This window comes from Chamaea fasciata, unplaced genomic scaffold (assembly GCF_029207755.1).
Source record: "Chamaea fasciata isolate MVZ Bird 193981 ecotype frontalis unplaced genomic scaffold, bChaFas1.0.hap1 SCAF_2, whole genome shotgun sequence".
Lineage (NCBI taxonomy): Eukaryota > Metazoa > Chordata > Aves > Passeriformes > Sylviidae > Chamaea > Chamaea fasciata.
Window position 1 is genome coordinate 81,458,013 of NW_027094087.1, and position 19,015 is coordinate 81,477,027.

A 19,015-nucleotide genomic window follows, 5' to 3' on the forward strand; every position below is an offset into this window, starting at 1 on the left:
TAGAAAGGTCTGCCATCCTCCATGAGCTGAACACTATTATTTTTTTTTTTAATATAAAAATAAAATTGTTTTTTTTTTTTTTTAATTATCCTTTTCTCCCTAGAGGAACACCAGTGAAAACCAACTTTTCTTCTTAGATCCATAAAGATCCATTTCCTCTAGTGAGGTCTTAATATCTACCTTTTGATGAGAGAATTTGATCGTAAGATGTATCCAATTACAGAAGTATTCAAAGAAAGATTCACTTCATAACGGAGCTTTTCTGGGAGTTGCTTCGTGAATCTCTGCAGCTTTTTTCATCCCATCACTACTTCATTATTTCTGAGGTCCAATGGTTCTGCTGAATGCGTGACATTCATTAGAAAGCAATGTGCCAATCAGAGTACTCCTGTTTTATGTTAGATTTTCCTGTTTTATTACAGTGCTACCTGACATTTTGCTTGACAGTTTAGAAGCTGGATAGAAATGTTTCACTTTCAGTCTTTATCATGCTGAATGCATGTGAGTGCTCTGTGGTTTCCATAAAAAAAAATCAGGGAGCATATTGCCGTCCCTGTGATGAGGGAGATCCTGGCGCTCTAGAATTTTACTGGAGTCACTGGATCTCTGAAAACTCTGGTTCCATCTTTCCAATTTTCTTAGAATCACCTTCAAGTTTTTGAAGGTTGTGATAATCCAAATGTAGCTTCAGAGCAGTATGAGAAACTTCAGTATATATGAATCCCATCAAAGACCCAGTAAACAAGAAATCCAAACAAATAAAAATGAGACAGCAATATAAAAATATAATTAAAATGGTTTGAATGACCAAGCTCTGTGTTGGTGAAAACACATGGATAATTTAACAGAAAAATTGCTGTAAATACTGTGATGGAAATGACAACTGCCATGTTTGTGTTTTATTAGATTCTGTTCTTAGAATCCTCAACTTTAACTTTCTAATTTCATCTGGTTTCATTAGCCTCCCCATACTTTTAGGAAAAGTGTGTGTCTAATGATCAGGATTGGAGAAAAAAGTAGGATTTTACCATCCTGAAAGGTTTGCAGACTCAGTAACAGATTAGAATAGCAATTCCTAAAATACTAATTTTACAGAATGCTCTTTAAGTCTGAAAATGCTATTTGGACCCAGACATCTGTTAAAATGCACTGAGAGAAGCCAGGTTCACCCAAGCCTCACACTCCGATGGTGATTTGGGGTGGACTCTCCTGCCCAGCTGGGGCTGGTGACAGGAAGCAGGATCTGGGGAGAGCCTCCAGAGGGAGATGCTGCCCAGCGAACCTGCCACCAGGGCGTAGAGAGGCGCCTGCTCCATGGCCTGCCTTTGCTTCCCGGGGCTCCTGGGGCTTGGGTGCAAGCCAAGCACTGCTTGAACTAACGGCCCTGAGTGCTTGACTCTGGAAGTCCTGGTTTACCAGCATAGGTCGTTGGAGAATTTTATCTCCCATGCTTGTTCTTGCTATTCCGAGTGCTGCTTGCAAGGAAGTTGACAATTTAATGAGATACTTGGCATTTAAAAGGTCTCTGTGCTGTATCTGAGTGCTTACTTTTATGAAAACCTGTATTTAGTTGGCACTTCGAAGTTGGTGAGTGTCTGGATCAAACTGGAAGGACAATGCTAGAGCGTCCCACAGGAAGGGCACCTCTGCAGCACCTGAACAAAGCAAGAGCAGGAGATGTCCCAGCACCAGTGGTGGCCCACTGAGGAGCACCTTACACTTTTGGGGGTTGTGTTGTTCGGAATTTTTGCAATACGTCCTATACCTGTTACTTTTCAGTGCTTGCTCAGGCACAGGCTGTGTGCTGAACTTTGTCTGGAAATCAGCAAATACCACTGTACCACTCAGCAGTTTGGCAATACACTGAAAATCCCACCATTAGCTTTTGAGTGTGAGCATGTCCCTGCTTACTACATGGGCTTAGATAAGCTTGTTAAGTGATGGAGACTGACATTTGCTCCTGGAGAGAGAGGGCTTTATTTGGAAAAGTTATCAGATATTAGAATGATTCATCTGCTGCTTGAGGCTAACTGTTTAGTTTTCCTTCAAGTCAAATTAAACAGTTGCTGTTGGCATGAAAATCAGGGAAGGCAGGCAGGATAAGAGAAAGGGCAACTTATAATTAAAATCAGGCTTGATCTTATACCATACTTCATTATACCACCAAAGAAAATGGTTGGTTTTACTTCCAAATATTTAGACACTCCAAGCAATATTCATCCATAGCAACGCAGCTCTAGACTAAGCAAGAGCTAGTATTACAGTAGGAAGATTAGCTAAGTAGTTTTAAATGCTCTTAAATGGCAACATAATCTTTGAAAAAAATATAGTGTGGGCCTTAAAAAAATTGACATCGGCACAGACATGAAGTTGCAGCTGACCTGCAAGTGTGGTGTTGCTTAGCAATACTTCACCATCAGACAAATTGGGAAAGTGGGCTAGAATCATTTACACCAGGGAAGAGATAAATGCTAATTTTCTCTAAAAGATTCAGGTTACTGTGGTTATTAGGAAGCTTATTAGAGCATAAATACCTCTCCACCTCTTCTTCCATTTTTTTTTTTTTTTTTAGGTGTTGAAAAGTACTTCTCCAATGAAGACAGGATGAAAATGTTGGGGTTCTTCAGCCTGGAGAAGAGAAGGGTCTGGGGAAACCTTATAGCACCTTTCAATACCTAAAGACGGCCTACAAAAGAGCTGGGAAGGGACTTTCTACAAGGGCTTGTAGCGATAGGACAAGGAGGGATGGCTTTAAACTGAAAGATGGCAGGTTTAGATTAGATATTAGGAAGAAATTCTTTGTTATAAGGGTAGTAAGGCACTGAAAGAGGTTGCCCAGTGAAGTTGTGAATGTCTCATCCCTGAAAGTGTCCAAGGCTACATAGGATGGTGGCCCTGAACAACCTGGTAGAGTGGAAGGTGTTCCTGGCCATGGCAGGAGGGTTGGAACTAGATGATCTTTAAGGTCCTTCCAACTCAAACCATTCTAAGATTCTGTGATTCTATGATTTTGAGAAAGACCACCAATTTAAAAAATCAGTTTGTGAGAATGCAAGTGCATTTGCTTCCAGAGGAGTAATTTCAGAAATAGTTGATACAAACAATACAGTTGGAGGGAAAGAATAATTAGTAACACAAAGGGAATTTTATTTTAATGCTTCTGTAAACATTTTCATAGCCACTTAGATTTCTGGATCAGTTGCCAGAGTCCTGACCCTGCCAGAATCCCTGCAAGTGGGATACTGAACCTACCTGGAGTTCAGCTGCTGCCAGAGGCTGTGCCAGCCCAGCTGAGCTCACCACAGGACCCAGATATAAATTAGCTGGTGGTCTGGGTTGAGACAGGTGAGGCAGAAAAACAAAGTATTTTGAATTTAGGAACTTGGTGGCAAAGTTTGAGAGTTTAATAAAAGTTAGAAGCTTCTTTCTCCCTCCTTATGTTTTCATGTGCAATCCACTTTTTATGCATCCATAGCAGTAGGTAAGGAAAGGGGAAGTATTTTGCTTCAGCTTGCCTAGTCCAACCTTGGTTGCCTAGTCCAGCCAGATCTCTTACTTTGTGTGAGAGTAACGTGAAAGCTTTGTCTGTCAGACTTTCTTGTTATACTGTACAAGACGTAGGATGCAGAGATGCCTTCTAGTGTACTGTGTGGCTGACAGCACAGCTTTGCACAATAAGTGACAGAGGTGCTGTTCTCTCTCTTGTTTTTCCTATAAATTTTTCCTGTATCTTAAAAAGATAAAGATAGCAGAAGAAAGATAGCTGAGGTTCCATCTACACCCCTCCCCCTTAAAACTGTTGGTTTTACTGCTGGTGGTAGACAGGCATTTGAATTGCACTTCCAGACCATAGGAGCTATAAGTGTGCCAAATCTGTGTAAAACACATAGATTCTCTTTATACCCTCCCACTATGACCTGCACAAAGTTTAAACCCAAACTGAGCTCTTACGTCCAAAGGCTTCTGTATGAAATTAATGTTGCTCTCTAATAGACATTGTAGCACCCCAGCAATACATCCACCCAAGCGAGAGGTGCAGCATGCTTGTAACACATGTAACACGTGAACTGCTCAGGACAAAGATCCTGAGAACTGAAGTGTAGTATAAGTTAGAGTATATTCTGAACTGTATGTAATATGTATATTGTGTGATAGATTTCCATGAAAAGTATTACCACATTATTATGTGGTAGCTGCCCATAGAAAATAAACACAATAGCTTTTCATCTGCTGGTTCTTATAGTACATGGTCAAAGAGAGAAAAGGATTTCATACTGTTATTGCTTAAGCTGGAACTCTGATGTTTCTATAGCAGATGACAAATAATTTTCTAGCCACATTTCTGAGTTCATCTAAACTGAGAGGTAGCTATTATCTTTCTGTAATATCAGAATTTTTGTTGGAGAAATAGTTATTCCTCTCCTTAAAGTGACATAAAGTATGTGAGAGCAGGATGCAGAGGGTCAAATACAGACTCTTTTGTGCAATAAATTACTCCCAAGTCATAACTCATCTCTTTATATAAGTATCCAGAAAGTTTTCAGCACATTTTTGTCTTGACCTTTTAGCACAAACAATAGTACTTCTGCTTGCTAGGCAACTGATTTTTGCCCATCACTTGAGAGGTTAGAATGCAATAGCGGTGATTTTTCGCCAATGTTTGAGAGGACTGCAGAAAGAAAAGGTATTTAATTGAATGCATAGCTTCAGGGAATTATTAACTGCTACTATGAAAATAACAGAAAATATTTCAGAATCCCCAACCATTACAAATGGGTTTTTTTGCCAGTGTAACATTTTAATGATAATTTCAAGAGGAGACAAAGCCTGACAACATGTATCATGACAGAAAATCAGAGCTACAATCCAGAGAGCAGTTTCAGGCAAGAAGCAGTGGGAGAGTTGCACAGTTCCTTTCAGATAAGAAATGAAAGCAACATACAAATGTGGAAAATAAATTAAAATGCACCATTAGAACTTCTCTCCTAGGTAAGGTAGTGAAGAAAATCCTCCCCAAAACGTATCCAAAACTTGCTGTGGATATGTATTTTCCTGCTGTTATCACTGCAGCTTCCTGTGACTATGACAATACAAACCAGAACCAGACACTATTAATGATTTAGTAACACTGAGTGATGTGACTGTGAATGTTTTATAAACATTTACATTTTGTCTTTAATAATACAGACTTTGCTAAGCTGACAAATTACTGATTTCAGTAAGGAATGCAGGCTTCTGTTTGACCCCTAAATAATAGAAAATTTACCTCCTTACACATAAGTAATAATAAAATTCTTAAATCCAAAGGTAATACAAACTCTAGTCATATTCCCATCTTCATACAGACTTTCCTTTTGCAGGGGACTGTGCAACTTCACTTGCTTGGATGAACCCTGCAAAACTGCATCAGTGTATCTGCCTAAAAAATGCTCCCTGAAGAACTGTGAAGATCCTGAATATGTTTGCAAGGGCACCCCGTTAGCTTGCACACATCATCCGTGCCCTCAGTGCCCAGTTTGTGGCCATAACCTCCTGCTGCCTCCTGCTCTCAGCTCGAGTACTGGGCAGGCTGGGTGAGGCTGCAGAAGCAGGCGTCTGGCTCGGGGTCTGTGCCACAGTGTCCCTTCGTCAAGACATCAGCCATCACACTCAAGCGTTAACTTCTTGCCCTTCTCCAGCCTGGAAGAGGCACATGTGGAGCAAGATGTTCCTTTGAACTGAAGTGAGAAGATGGACAACAAAGTGTAATGTTCCTGAGTTTGCCAAAAGTATTTTACTTACCAAACGACACAGCTTTCATGGGCTGAGAGACCTTTCACAGAGAGGAACTGTGGAGCAGGAAATCTGGGCTCATTTCGCTGTGCATATCAGGCTGTGGCCAAAACCAAAGTAGCTGTGCTAACATGTCATCAGATGAAAGGCTGCTGGCAAACAGGCCCAACTCAGAGGAGGAATAGCCTTAATACACTATTTTTCTTGGTCTTGGTTCTAGAAGATGTATGTGTCTCATGACTGTAATAATATTCAATCATCATGCTATAATGAAGGGCTTTTCATGTAATCATCTGTAGAACTGATTACTTTGGTCTATATCTTTATCATGCTGAGCTTCCTGGCAAAATTCCCACTGGCATCAGTAAGAGAAGGATTGGACCTTTCTTCAGCAGTTTACCGCATTTGTTTGACAATACCATGCTTTTCAGACACTTCACAGTGGAGATTAAACATTTAGACACTTAATTCCTGAAATATTAAAAAGGCACCATAGAGATAACACAGTCATTCTCAGAAGTCTAAGTTTGTTTTGGTCATTGTTGCTTCTAAAGAGTACAGCACCAAAGCAAGGCATGAACAGGTATGGAAAAGATTTTATCCAAGATGCTGAAAATTGTAGACTCTCAAGGTGTCAAAAATAGGAAGGAAGATAGGAGATTTTATATTGTGGATGATATAGAAATATTTTCTTGCTTTTTCTTGCTATAAAAAATAACTGTTTAAGCAATCCAAGCCACTAAAACTTCAAAAGATAATACAATCATAGATTTATTCATTATTTTTTACAAATGTACTTCATCCTTTTCAGCCAAGTTTTGCCATTAACTCTGAAGGAACTAGGATGCCCAGAAGATTAGTAGGATCTGAAAAAGAATTGGACATTTATAGAGATAGCAAGAACACACATGATATGAACTCTATAAGCTCCTTTGTAGAGGTTAAGAGCTTGTTTTTCAAAATATGGAATGTATATAATTCATTTTGACTTGAGTGGGAGTTCAGGGCATGCAGCAGTGCCAGAGAAGAGACCTTAATTTCCTGTCACAAGGGCCAAGTGTCTCTATATTTGGATATTCTTGCTTCTCATAATTTGCACCGCAGTAGCAATTAAGGGATAACATTACAGGCAACGATCCCATTGTACTAGAAATAAGAGTTGTTCATTACTCCAGAGGCCTTCAGCTCTAAAGCCAAGGCAATTATCGGAGACAGTTTATTGAAAAGAAAAGTGAAGAGCAAATCCCTGCAGTGCCCATCTTTAGGCACCATGTGCAGGTGCCTGGATGTGGAGGCTGCTCTGTGGAAATTCTTTGTTTGTCCAGCACACAGGCAGGCCACTTGAAGCAGAGGCAGAAACACCCAAGAGTTGCACAAGGAGACACTACAGCATTCCCCCTGGGGACCACGTAGGTCAGGGCTGGGGACCCCAGTCTGTGCAGGGCAGGGGCAGGATGAACTGGGCTGTGGAAATCCAACTCTTGCTGTGGGGTGAGAGGCAACATCATCGCCAAGCATTATTTTCCCCTACTTCCAGCAAAGCTTTTGATACAGTTGCCTGTCGGAAGGAAAAGTGTTGCAGCTTGAGTTTTCAATGAACTAGTCATTTGTGAGTGTGTCACAGAAGACATCCTACCTGAGTACCCAGTTTTCAGGCATGGAGAGGCAGACTAAGGGGCTACAGGGACAGGTCAGGGAGTGCAGGAGAACTTCTCTGCTTTCCAGTGTAAGCATCACCATCATGGGTAGGTAACACAGGTGTACTTGTACTGTGGCTTGCCATAAGACTTGTATGCTTCCATAGCATCTTTACCATGTTCCTAAGGATCATGTTTCACAAACACTTTCAAAAGGTCCAATCTCAGCTACAGAGTTGCAGGAATATTCTAAATTTTGTGGATGGTATGTGGAATTTTATGGCTACACCTGCACTAGCTCAGCAGAAGCGGACTGGAGAAAAAAGGATCTGGTGCTCCAGGGGTTTTTACTTTGGACCAAGTCCATGGCATGGCCTGAACACCTGCACAACCAGGAGTGTCTTGTGAAGGGCCTTTTCTTTGGTAGCCCAGATGCCTCTGGGGTGCAAGCCAGGCAGGCTGCTGGGACAGGCAGGAGCTCTGCCTCAAGAAGGGTATGCATTGATCTGAACTAACAGACTCCTGCAGGTGCACCACCCACTACCTGCACTCCCACAGGCATCAATTTTGTGGTCAGAAATTGACATAACATTTGAGGTTATGCACAGCACTTTAGCTGGCCAATCTCTTCTGTGAACTGATGCACTGAGCTGTTTTTCCAGAAGCATGACATTCTGAAGCCCAGTCTGAAACCCAGGGCTACGCTGCTTCTAATCCTAGCTCTTCCCTGGAATGCACACCTCTCTTTGTCCATAATTTTACCTACTTACTTGCTTTTCTTGGGTTTTATAAGGATTCAATTTTGCACATTATTGCGAAGATGTGAAGTATTCCCTATAGGCATTGAAAGAAAAAAAAAATTGAAAAAAAAGAAATTCACATACACTGGTAAAATTGCTTTCTCATTACATTAATATAAACGAAGAAAAGGAAGGAAAGAAACAAGAAGGAAAGACAGACTTCATGATCAGGATATTGTCAAAGAGAAGTGGTGCTGGAAGGTGTCAAAACTTAACTAGTATGTAGACATTTCCACAGTGCTTAGAATCTCCTCCACAACACTGTTGTTCAACATCAAAATATTCTGGTTTATGAGTTGAAAGAGTTAAACTTTTCTATTTCTTTCACATTTGTAATCATATTGGAATAATGAATTAAATGCTATGTTTCTACTAAATGCTGCAGCTATTGCTATACATAGGGCAGTGTTTTGACAGTATCTATATGGAATACCTACAAATCATAATTTTTCTCTGAGAAGATTTTGATTTTTTTTAAAATTTTGAATCAGTATGAAAACAAATGTCGAAATATTAATGTTTCCCCAAGTGTGGAAATTCTTACTGGTTGTAATGATAATTATCCTAAATACTTTTGTTTCTGAAGCCAAATAGAGCAATAGCAGCTAGAATATGCTAGCCTACATGTTGTAATCTATTGAAATTCATATCTTACACTTTTTATTTGAGCAATTTTCCTTAATTTTTAGTTTCTTACTGTGTATGCGACTTATGCAAGACACATTTATTCTAAAATAGCTTTTAGTCATTTAATTCTTTTGCTCTATTGTTTCTAACAGCAGCAATGGGACCTTAGAAAAGCATAAAATGTCTCTGACTTTTTATAACACCATTTGTTTGATCTGTTCCTTTCTTGGTTAGGTTATGAAATTAGAGAAGAAAAGGTTATTGATAACCAAAGAAAAATATGTATGGAAAGTTTAAGATTTTTCCAGTAAACCACTCAAGCATGAGCTAAAATGTTTTTGTGTATATTAGACTTCTTTTCTTAGGTATTGCCTACTTTTTTATGACTATGTCTAGAGATATTCATATCCCCAGGTGAGACCTGAGAGGATTTAAGGAGAAGAACACACCATCTAGAGCATCTTTTCAGTTTATACATTTACAACATGATTTAGCTGTGCCCATCAGCCCTGCAGCTTGGCTTGGGTGGTGCAAGTTGACTGGTGTTTTTCTAGCTGCTGTCCCATAGGATTTATGGTTCTGCAGTCCAAATCCACCTTCCAGTTACCTGCAACCCCACTGACAATTCATGACATTGTATGAGGTTAGTTGAGGATAGAATTTAGAGTTATGCAGTTATGTGGAATCATGTGATACTTTTTTTTTTTTTTTTTTTTCTTTTTTTGGAACAAAATCATGGCTTAATTACAGGGGCCTTGTGGTCAGTAAATAAACTTGAGACGCAAAGGCAGTGTTTCCGTGACTAATTATAAAGCAGAAGAGTCATGGTTTGGATGCTAGATTTTCTACAGCATTTATATTTTAGTTATCACTGTTTTTTTTCCACTCTTGGGGTACCTGCCCCAAAAGCAGACTGGCCACTCTTATGGCTGAACAGGCCCCCAAGGATTTAGAAGATGGATTGGCTCCTGGCTTGTTTAAATAGACTACTGGAGAGAAACAAGGCCTTTTTGTTACGACTGATGGAGAGAAATATTTTGTGTTGGGAGGTCATTCTGGATCCTGTTTTATTTTCTGTTTGTCATCTGTTTTTACAGACCTGAAAAAGTGCTGGGTATTTCCAGCCAGCCCTCCCTCCCCATCCTCCTTTCTGTGCAGCTCTGCCCTTTCATTTTGCAGTTGGGTGTCTTGTCCAAAGAGAATTGAAACCTACTGAGATGCAATCCATGGACTTGTTGGGCTTGGATTCTTGCCCTTCATGCACTATCAGAAAAAAAATCTCAGCCTAAGGAATTTATATAACTGTTGAAAAAATACTAACAGCTGCAAATTGGGTTTTCCTGGCCATGGAAACATTGAATTACATTGAACATTTCCAAGGATCATAACTAGTACTAGGCCTGGAGATAGCTGACAGTAAGACCATGCAGCTTCTCTCTCCTTCTTTTAGCTGGCCTGTATCCACTGGGGTTTTGTCATTCTGTGAGAGAGAAAGTGACAGGTGAAGTTGAAACTTCATTTTAAACCTTTAACTTCTCATGTCACTTGACTATACCCTTGAAGGAAAGTGATTTATGATTCTGGCTTTGCCTTCCTTGCCCTACTAGGAGATGAAGTGATGCCTGACAGGGATATCCATCTTCATTGCTGATATTTTGATTGGAATTGGTGGGTGCTAAAGAGGCAGGAGACAGTGACTGTGCCTTTGAAAATATTAGGAGGTGAAGAAAAATGCTTGAGGAGGTGGCAAATTATCAGAGGGAAAAAAAAATCCAAAAAAAGAAATCTCTGTTAGGAAATCAGTGTTTGTCTGCTGACTCTATTAATTAGTCCATAGGGGTTTTGTCATGTAATTGTCACTGATCTTAACAGACATATTTTTTTCTAGACACACAGTAGGTCTTATTTCTTAGTTTGACTATTTTCAATTGGTTTATTCCATAGTCAAATAAAAAAAGAAAACTGAAAAACAGGCAAAGCTTAAGATTTTGCAAATCCACTATATATCACAAAATGCAGAAGGATTTGTTCTGCTTTCAAGACTGCTGGAGCTGGGTGGCAATTGGGAGTGCTTGGTATTCTGGAAGTGACCCTCTCCCCTTCACAGCCAGCTTCTCAGAAGAATCACAACAGTGAGACATGAGAGTGTGGGTTTGGGTTTCTCTGTGGAGAGGTCAGAAGCAGCAACCTCAAGCTTCAAGTGCAGGTACAAGGCAAAAAAGAAAAATAAACAGAATCTTTGCAGAGAACGGACTGAAGCAAAAAAACAATATAATATATAAATGTAACACACTTTTTTCTCATTTCCAAACTCTGCCTAGGAGGGCTGGTAAATCAAACCAGTCAATCTGTGGAGTGATTCCTAGACAAAAAAATGAGTTAATGTGTGGCAGAGCATAGAGCCGTTGTGCACCATCTCTACCTGCTTGTTTGTTTTCCCCTGAAACAAATATTTCCTATTATCACCAATGATAATTTCTGGAGACACCAGACAGAGGTGATAAAATCACTCCTCACTTCAAATGCATGTGGGTTTTAGTCACTAATAATTTATGTTGGTTTTTTTACTGGTGGCTAAAAGTTATCAAGAAATGTATCTTCTGGGTAGTAAAACCTATTCTCCTCTCGTAAATGCAGAATAAACCTGAAGTGAGTAGTGTGCCACTGATGCATAGTAAACGTAATTGAAGGTAGTATGATTTCTATTTGCAGGCACAATGCTAATACTGAAAGAACAGCAAAGTTCCCCTTTGTGCAGGAGGCCTGAATGCACCAAAAATCATCTCCTGAGCACTCAAAATTATGTATTTCTTGTCCCTCTCTAAAGGTGTGAATGAATTTCATTCAAAGGACACAAACCAACCACATAAAATCGTATCCATTTTTTTTTCCTTTTCAACTGGAATCATTGTAGTTTGTATAAATGTAAACTGGCTGGTCTGGGAGCGCAGAAAAAAAAAACAAACAAAAAAAACAACAACCAAGCTTAAGTTTGTGTACTAAGTAGGCCCATCATCCAGTGTAATGATCATAAAAATGGCTTGAAGTTATTTAAGGAAAACCATTGAACCTATCATATAGTAAAAAGCCCAAAGATTGCAGTAGATTGGTCTGTGTAAGCAAGAAAATAGTAGGGAACACATATGATTCTTGATATATGGAAAATCACTTCTTTTTCTGGGAAAAAATCTGAAGCATCTATACATACACTCAACAGATGTGTTTATTTTCACCTATGATACAGTTAGCAGCTAGTGTATTGATGTGTACATCAAGTGTTTGCTTGTAAAAAATTATATTGATTGGGGTTTTCTTTGTCTTTTTAGAAAACCCATTGCAATACATACTGTGAGCATAGGGAATGACACAGCAAAAACAAGAGAAAAGTAATCAGCATGGTTCCCCCCCCCCAGCAGGAATAAATCATTATAACTATAAATCACACAAGTTATTACAGGGATCAAACAGCCCTGAAAATTCCAAGTAGCAGGAGCAGATAATTAAAGAGGAAAAGTTGAGATCAAGCCTTCTATTTAAACTGTTTCAAGAACTCATTGCAAATACCTTTCTTTGCTTTTTTTTTCTCACTCTCCCTTTTTCTTTTAAGTGGCAAAGAAACGTAATTAGAAAAAGAAAGTGCACCAGAAATATTACTTACAAATTGTCCTTAGCAGTATAATGGCCTAAATGGTGAAGGGGTGATGCAGTCCTGGAGTATGGAGAATGGCACAGATGGAGAGCAGGTGTGTGTGCTGATGAGAGGGCAGATGCTCTCAGAGGCCTTTTGCAGCATTAGATATCCTGACTCATCTCTATCGGCGGTACCGATCTCATCACTCTCAGCACATGAAGGGATTTCACCCTCTAATGCCAGGACTGCATGGCTGTAATAAGGTGCACCATTGCTGGAGACAGCCAAGAGAGCCCAGGAGCAGAATTTTAGGAAAGCATCTAGAGCTGTTGTCATCTGTATTTTCATATGACCTTGCAGTTCAAAACAGGGTAGACAGCAGCCTGGCATGACTAGCTGATCCTGTGCAGGCCTTAACAAGAATATCGCTTGTTGGTGGCTCATTTATTACTCATCCTTTAGTCTCTGCCTAGTTTACACTTGCAGTTTTGCTTTATAAATATATGAAATATTCTTTATATTAACACTTCTAATCTGTCCCTGAACTACAGATCATGCATTCTTCCATATGCATTTCTGAAGCTGAGTAAATTGTTTTTTCCTAACATCATGATTTAAACTAACTTTTTGATTAGCAGCAGGAACAGTTAATAATCAAATAGAGGAAAAAATTAAACCTGCAGGTAAAAAAAGGGGCCCTTTCTTTGGGTCTGATTACAAGAAAATTTGTGCACTTTTCTGTAAACAAACTGTATTTTGATGAAGCAGTAAAGTTCTCTTTCGCTTCATACTCTCCCTATTAATTCAACAACAGCAAGAAAGACAGAATCCAATCCTTGACTGCTATTAATGACATACTGTAAACAGTTGGTTGCAAGATAATGCAAAACAAGGGTGTAATTGATATCGTGACAAACAAAAACCAAGGGAAGCTTTGGTTCGAAATGTAGTTTTTATCTTGGCTTCTCATTGAGAAAAAAAATCTCCAAAGAAACAACTCAACAAAACCACTTAAACACAGTGAATTGGCTGTTAATAGTCTCATAATTAAGAAGCAAAACCCCAATAAAAAGTAGCCTGGCCAGAAGTGAAATGGCTGCAAGACCCAACATGCAAGTTGCAGGAAACCCGCTTGTTTTGTAATTAGAAACCCAGCTAGTGAATCTAAGCATAAAGCCACTCATCCTGTATATAATATATGGTTTTGGTTGCTTATTCCATAATCTGAAACAGTAGCAAAGCTTCTGGATTTATACTTTTGATGGATAAAAATTTGTTTGCTAGGGCCTGCAACTTGACTATATGGTTAACAGGAAAATTTGGACTCCATTGCTAGTTTTTTGTAGCTAGTGAGTGTTACAACCAATATAACTCCTTTATTCAAAGTAGTAACAATCTGTAATGTGATTTATATGCCAAAGTCCCTACTCTTTTGAGGAAAGAAGTAACAGCATAAATCAATACCTTTAAACACTTCTCTATTCACTCCTGGGTGCAAGAAATGCCATTCCCCTTCCACAGGCTTAATACAATTTGAAAATGTTATTCTACTCTCTGTACACATAAATGTGCATATATATTCACAATGTATATGTATATACTTTCTTTTTTTATTATTACTGAAGTAGTCTAAACTCACTTTGGTAATCTAGACTTTAGATAAATCCGCTTTGAAGTGAAGTCAGGGGGTAGGAAAACATCTTCTAGCTGGGATTATGGAATAAAATGTTATGTATTGCTAAAGCAGCTTATCCTATACTTATCAATTAACAGTTAGAGTGACAGTTCTGACTGGGTGATGGTATTTTTGCAAGTTTCTAGAAATCAAATAGCCTAGCTTTAAGAAGTAGGTTTAAAGATTGCAAGTCATCTCTTTAATTGTTGGTTGGTTTAGATTAAGGCCTTTTACTTGATGAAAAATACTTGTTATAAAACTGTTTTAAAAGCTTCCCATGCATGTAAAATACCTATGTCATTTTATAATACAATGCTGATACTAAACACATTCTCTTAGACACACAAAAACACACAAAACCCCAAAACTCAGACACTAAGAATTTAACATATATACAAGCAGCAATAGCTGAGTCCTTTAGGTTAGGCTTATTGTCATTAAATATTGAATGTAAATGGCTGATATTACTGAAACAGCAGCAGCAGATTAGAAAGTAATATGAAGCCAAGACTAATCCAGAATCTGAAATGCATCATTTCTAACCACTGCACCTCATGGGATTCTGAATTTCATCTATCAGGCTTGAGCAATTCCAGCTCTCAGGGAAGTCAGAGGACTGACAATTACCCACTTTGTTACGTATTTGAGAATATCTAGTGAGAGATTTTTTTAAAATGGCCGGTTTCATTCTGTACTGTCTCAGCAGACTGGGATGTGATGATGATGTTGAATTAAACTGCCATCTTAATAGACTTTAAAATTAAATTATCATAGGTAATGGATTACGTATAATTGAAATAGTTTATGACCTCTAAAAAATATGAAGGCTAATATCATATGTAAAATTGGAATCAGACATAGAATCATAGAATATTTCATGTCGGAAGGGCCTGAAAGTATTATTGATTCCACCTCCCTGCTCCTCGCAGGACTGCCCAAAAATAAACCATGTGACTAAGGCACTGTCCAGATGCTCCCTGAACTCTGGCAGGCTTGGTGCCATGACTGCTTCTCTGGGGAGCATGTTCCAGTGATCAATCAAAACTAAAAGTGTGTTCTTAACAGCCGTCAGGATGAACCCTTGGCTTTTTCCATCCTTTAAATTATTTTTATAAGCAGAATGAATTTTCTTTGATAATTTCTAGGGCATACATTCTAGGAGTCAAACTACAATTCTGGAACATTTTGCACTTCCTCCCAGACAAATATTAGAGGAAGTGTAAGGTGTAAATCCTGCTGAATCTTCTCTGCAGTTTTTCTTAAGGCAATTCGGCATTGATCACATTATGATTTGCTTTTACACTGACAAAAATGAGATGAAGAATGAAAAATGAAGCTCAGTGTTTACAGAGACTTGGTTCATCCCAAGGACAAGGAATGAGAAATGTCTCCTCAGACATCAGATGTCTCCTCTGTGCCATATGTGAATTTGTCCTCAAGAATAGCAGGACTCCACTTATTTGTTTGTCTAACTTTTCCATTTAAATCTATAATGTTGGGTCTGTTAATTTCTTGGCCATGTAAGCTTTTCTCACAGTTCCGTTGTGCTTGGTGAATTAATGTAATGCTATAGAAAAGCCAAAGTCCAAACCAGTAGTGCACAAGCCTAACATAAACAAGTTATATAACACTGCAATCATTCATTTATTAAATTAAGTGGAAAATTCAAGGCATACGTAATCTTTTTGGACAACTGACAGGCAGGTGTGATCAAGAGAACAGAGAATACAGTGATTGTAGGCAGATAGAGAGACAGGTTTGTCTGGGTGTTTAGAAAGTAAAGTGAGATGGAATTGGGAAAAATGGGAGAGAGTATTGGCTGTCCCAGGACAAGAAGTAACAGTGCAGAGATTGCTGAAGGGGTTAGAGGAACAAGCTGCAGCAGTAGTAAGTGTCTAGAGAGATTAAGGAGACAAGACCCAGTGACAAAGAGTAGTACAAAGTATCTGTGCCACAGGGAATAGATAAAAGGAAAGGTAAAGTGGGCTTAAAGAACTGCCAGACCATTTCCTACTCTCAATAATCCCCGATTATATTTGAAACAGAAAAGAGAAAGATAACATCGGGCCCCGCACACGTCCCAGCTCAGGTCACCAATGCATCCCTCCTGTCTGTGGTCCACCTCTCAGCACACCTCTGCCTGGGGTCAGTGAGGGGCAGCTGGTCCCCGCCCCAATGCTGCCACAAGACAGGTGATTTTACTGCACCAGGCTTTTCAGCTCCACTTGCTTTCAAACATCCTCACCATACAGACCAGAAGGCTGCCCATCTTCGTCCTTCCCACTGTGTGACATGATCTAGGTTAGCAGTGAGCTGGACCGTTTTTTAGCAAAATTAAACCGAAGTGAATCAACCTCTGGGCTTTCTCACAGTTCCTATCTTCTGTCACCTGCATGTCTTCCTTTGCATCATGTTTTGCCCTGATCTTCCCTCCAGCTTGTTCTACACATCAATGCATTTGCTCTCTCATATGCCACAGTCTTAGAGCAGGCAGCTGGAAACACCCCAGTCAGTCTTTAGAAACACCAACAAAAATAAGAGATGCTCTTCCCATGCTTGGGGGAGCAGTGAGGTCAGAATCTGCTCCCAAGGAGCCAAGTTCAAAAGCAGTGTGGGTCCTAAAGACAACATGTGAGAATCCAATATAAAAAGTCAGTTGCTGAAACAGGAATACATGTGGAAAAGTATCTTCATACTGATGTGAGGCACACACAGACAGACTGGGGAACAAAGCCAGATAACTTCAAGCTGTATGAAAAGCTCATAACAGGTAAGAATTGCCCTCTTCTGGCAGGAGCAGGTGGCTCCAGTGACTGTCTAAAAAATCAGTCACAGCCCCAACAGGGCACAATCCTTGCCACTTTGACCAATTCTGTCCAACTCGGAAGATCTTGACAATCAAACTCCATCTCTCAGCTTGACCTGGTCACCCATCCATCATCAGTGTGAGGACACCCTGCTTGTGGCATGGAGTTACCTGCTTATCTATAGCTGACATGCCCAAAACCAAGACTCTCATGTCCTCAAAGGCTTCAATCCCACTGCTTCCTGAAGCTGACTGGCCGGCTGCAACAGCAGTGAGTGTAGTCTTCAGGGAAGTGCCCACAAACAGCACAGATTTGAGACCAGTGCACTCTGCTTCCAAATCTTCAATACCAACAGTAGTGGTGTTGTCATAATCCCGTTTGGATAAGGGGATGGGCAGGATTACATGTACCTGAAAGCTGGTCTGCTACATTCTCTCCACAAACCTTTACTTGTGCAATATTATTTTATGTGGCACTCAAGTATTCTTGCAAGCAGATGCAACAAAAATACAGGTGCAGATCAACTCATGATGCCCAGTTTTTGAGAGGTGATTCTGCTTTATTATTTCCTTCATATTAGAATGGTGCTAGCCACACTTCTGATTAAAGATGTGTTTATCTTACAATATTGCTAAGGAAGAGATCAAAGACATGTGGAGGACCTGGGTGTCATGGAAAACTCTTGCTTTGGACCATAATAATCTTACTGTTCCATTTGCTGAACCCTAACAAAATACTCTTATCTAATGGGTTGGGTAGTGTTACATAGGGAATGCCACAGGTGCTTGCAGACATCCCCATACAAACACTGAAATAATCACATGGCAGTTATTGACACTAGATATTTTTAACACAAATGAACTAACTGTCAACAAAGCCATTACTATAGTAGGCATAATTTCTGATGAAAATCAATCCCTTTGTTTCACTCTCTGTGGGGTTTTGTTTCTATTCTTCTGTTTCACAAATATGCTGGTTCTTATTCCCTGAGTGCTTATCAACCCTTGTGTGCAGGATTTTGTCAAAGGACTTTTGAAACTTCATGTATGTTAATCAATCAGGTAATCTACTTACAGACATTTTCCAATAAACCCAGGAATTACATAAGAACTGATTTCAGCTGCTGAAATAATGCTGGTTGCATCTAGAATTTCCATATGACTTGTTCTTCTTTCAGCCAAGTCAAGTTGCCATGTACAGTTTGAAGTCTGTTAATATCCCTGCTCAATTCTAAATATTTGTAGTATTTTTAAGTGTTTTTGTGATAGAAGTTTTTAACAAAAGCTTGTGTATTTTTGTTAGCAGCTCTCCTGCTTTATATTTGTGTCTCTGTGCAAGTTTTGTTGGTAAACACATGTTTGGAGATTTTTTAAAAATTATTTTTATATTTGTAATTGCTTCTTTTCTGCATACCTTCTTATGACTCTTCAGCCTCTGAGTCTTGACTCAACTGTAGGGAGGATGCTCAGAATTTACCTGATATGGAGAAGGCGTATGAGGGAAGAGGAATATAAACCTGGACCAAACCAATCACGCTCCAGGCTTTCCAGACCAGATAGATCCTGAAAGTGTGACATACACTGAATACTTAGAGGCACAAATACAACAGTTGCTGCAGAGATGGCTGATTTAAAAAAAAAAAAAAAATCAAAACAACTCAGCAGGAACAATAAGCACACTATGCTTCTTGCATAATAGCTGAGTGGTTTGAGCATTTTGTGGAAGAGGAGAAGTTGTCTCTATTCCAAGACTCCACTGCATGTATTAGCGTATTTCGTCCCGTTCTTCTCTAGCCTAAAAAGCATAGATTCTTCAGGGAATATGGCTTGGAACAGTTGTCTCATTCCCATGAACTGAAATGCTAGGCTAAAAAGCCCTCAGATTTTTCTTTACTGTGTTCCTGGATGTCACCTCCTTATAGCCACACTGGCAAAGGTAATTTTTTTTTTTTTTTCCCAGTGAGACCATTTTCTTGGAAAGTGAATTATCTGAAAAAGGCTGAAAGGGACCAAAAGCCATCCCCCTTCATGGGAAAATGCTGTAGCATGGTTCTGTTACACAGAAGG

The 19,015-nt window shown here is 39.4% G+C and overlaps 1 protein-coding gene across 2 annotated transcripts in view; it reads left to right on the forward strand.

Annotated features, from left to right (window-relative positions):
- ZBED1 (zinc finger BED-type containing 1) overlaps positions 1 to 19,015 on the forward strand; it is a 57,619-nt gene that overhangs the window by 20,299 nt on the left and 18,305 nt on the right. The window contains exon 2 of one of the 2 annotated variants that reach the window (XR_010719433.1): positions 5,361 to 9,633. The exons of the other annotated variant lie outside the window; for it this stretch is intronic. The gene's annotated coding sequence lies outside the window, so the exon portion shown is untranslated. Of the gene's footprint in view, positions 1 to 5,360; positions 9,634 to 19,015 lie in introns of those variants that run through there. 2 annotated transcript variants of the gene reach the window in all.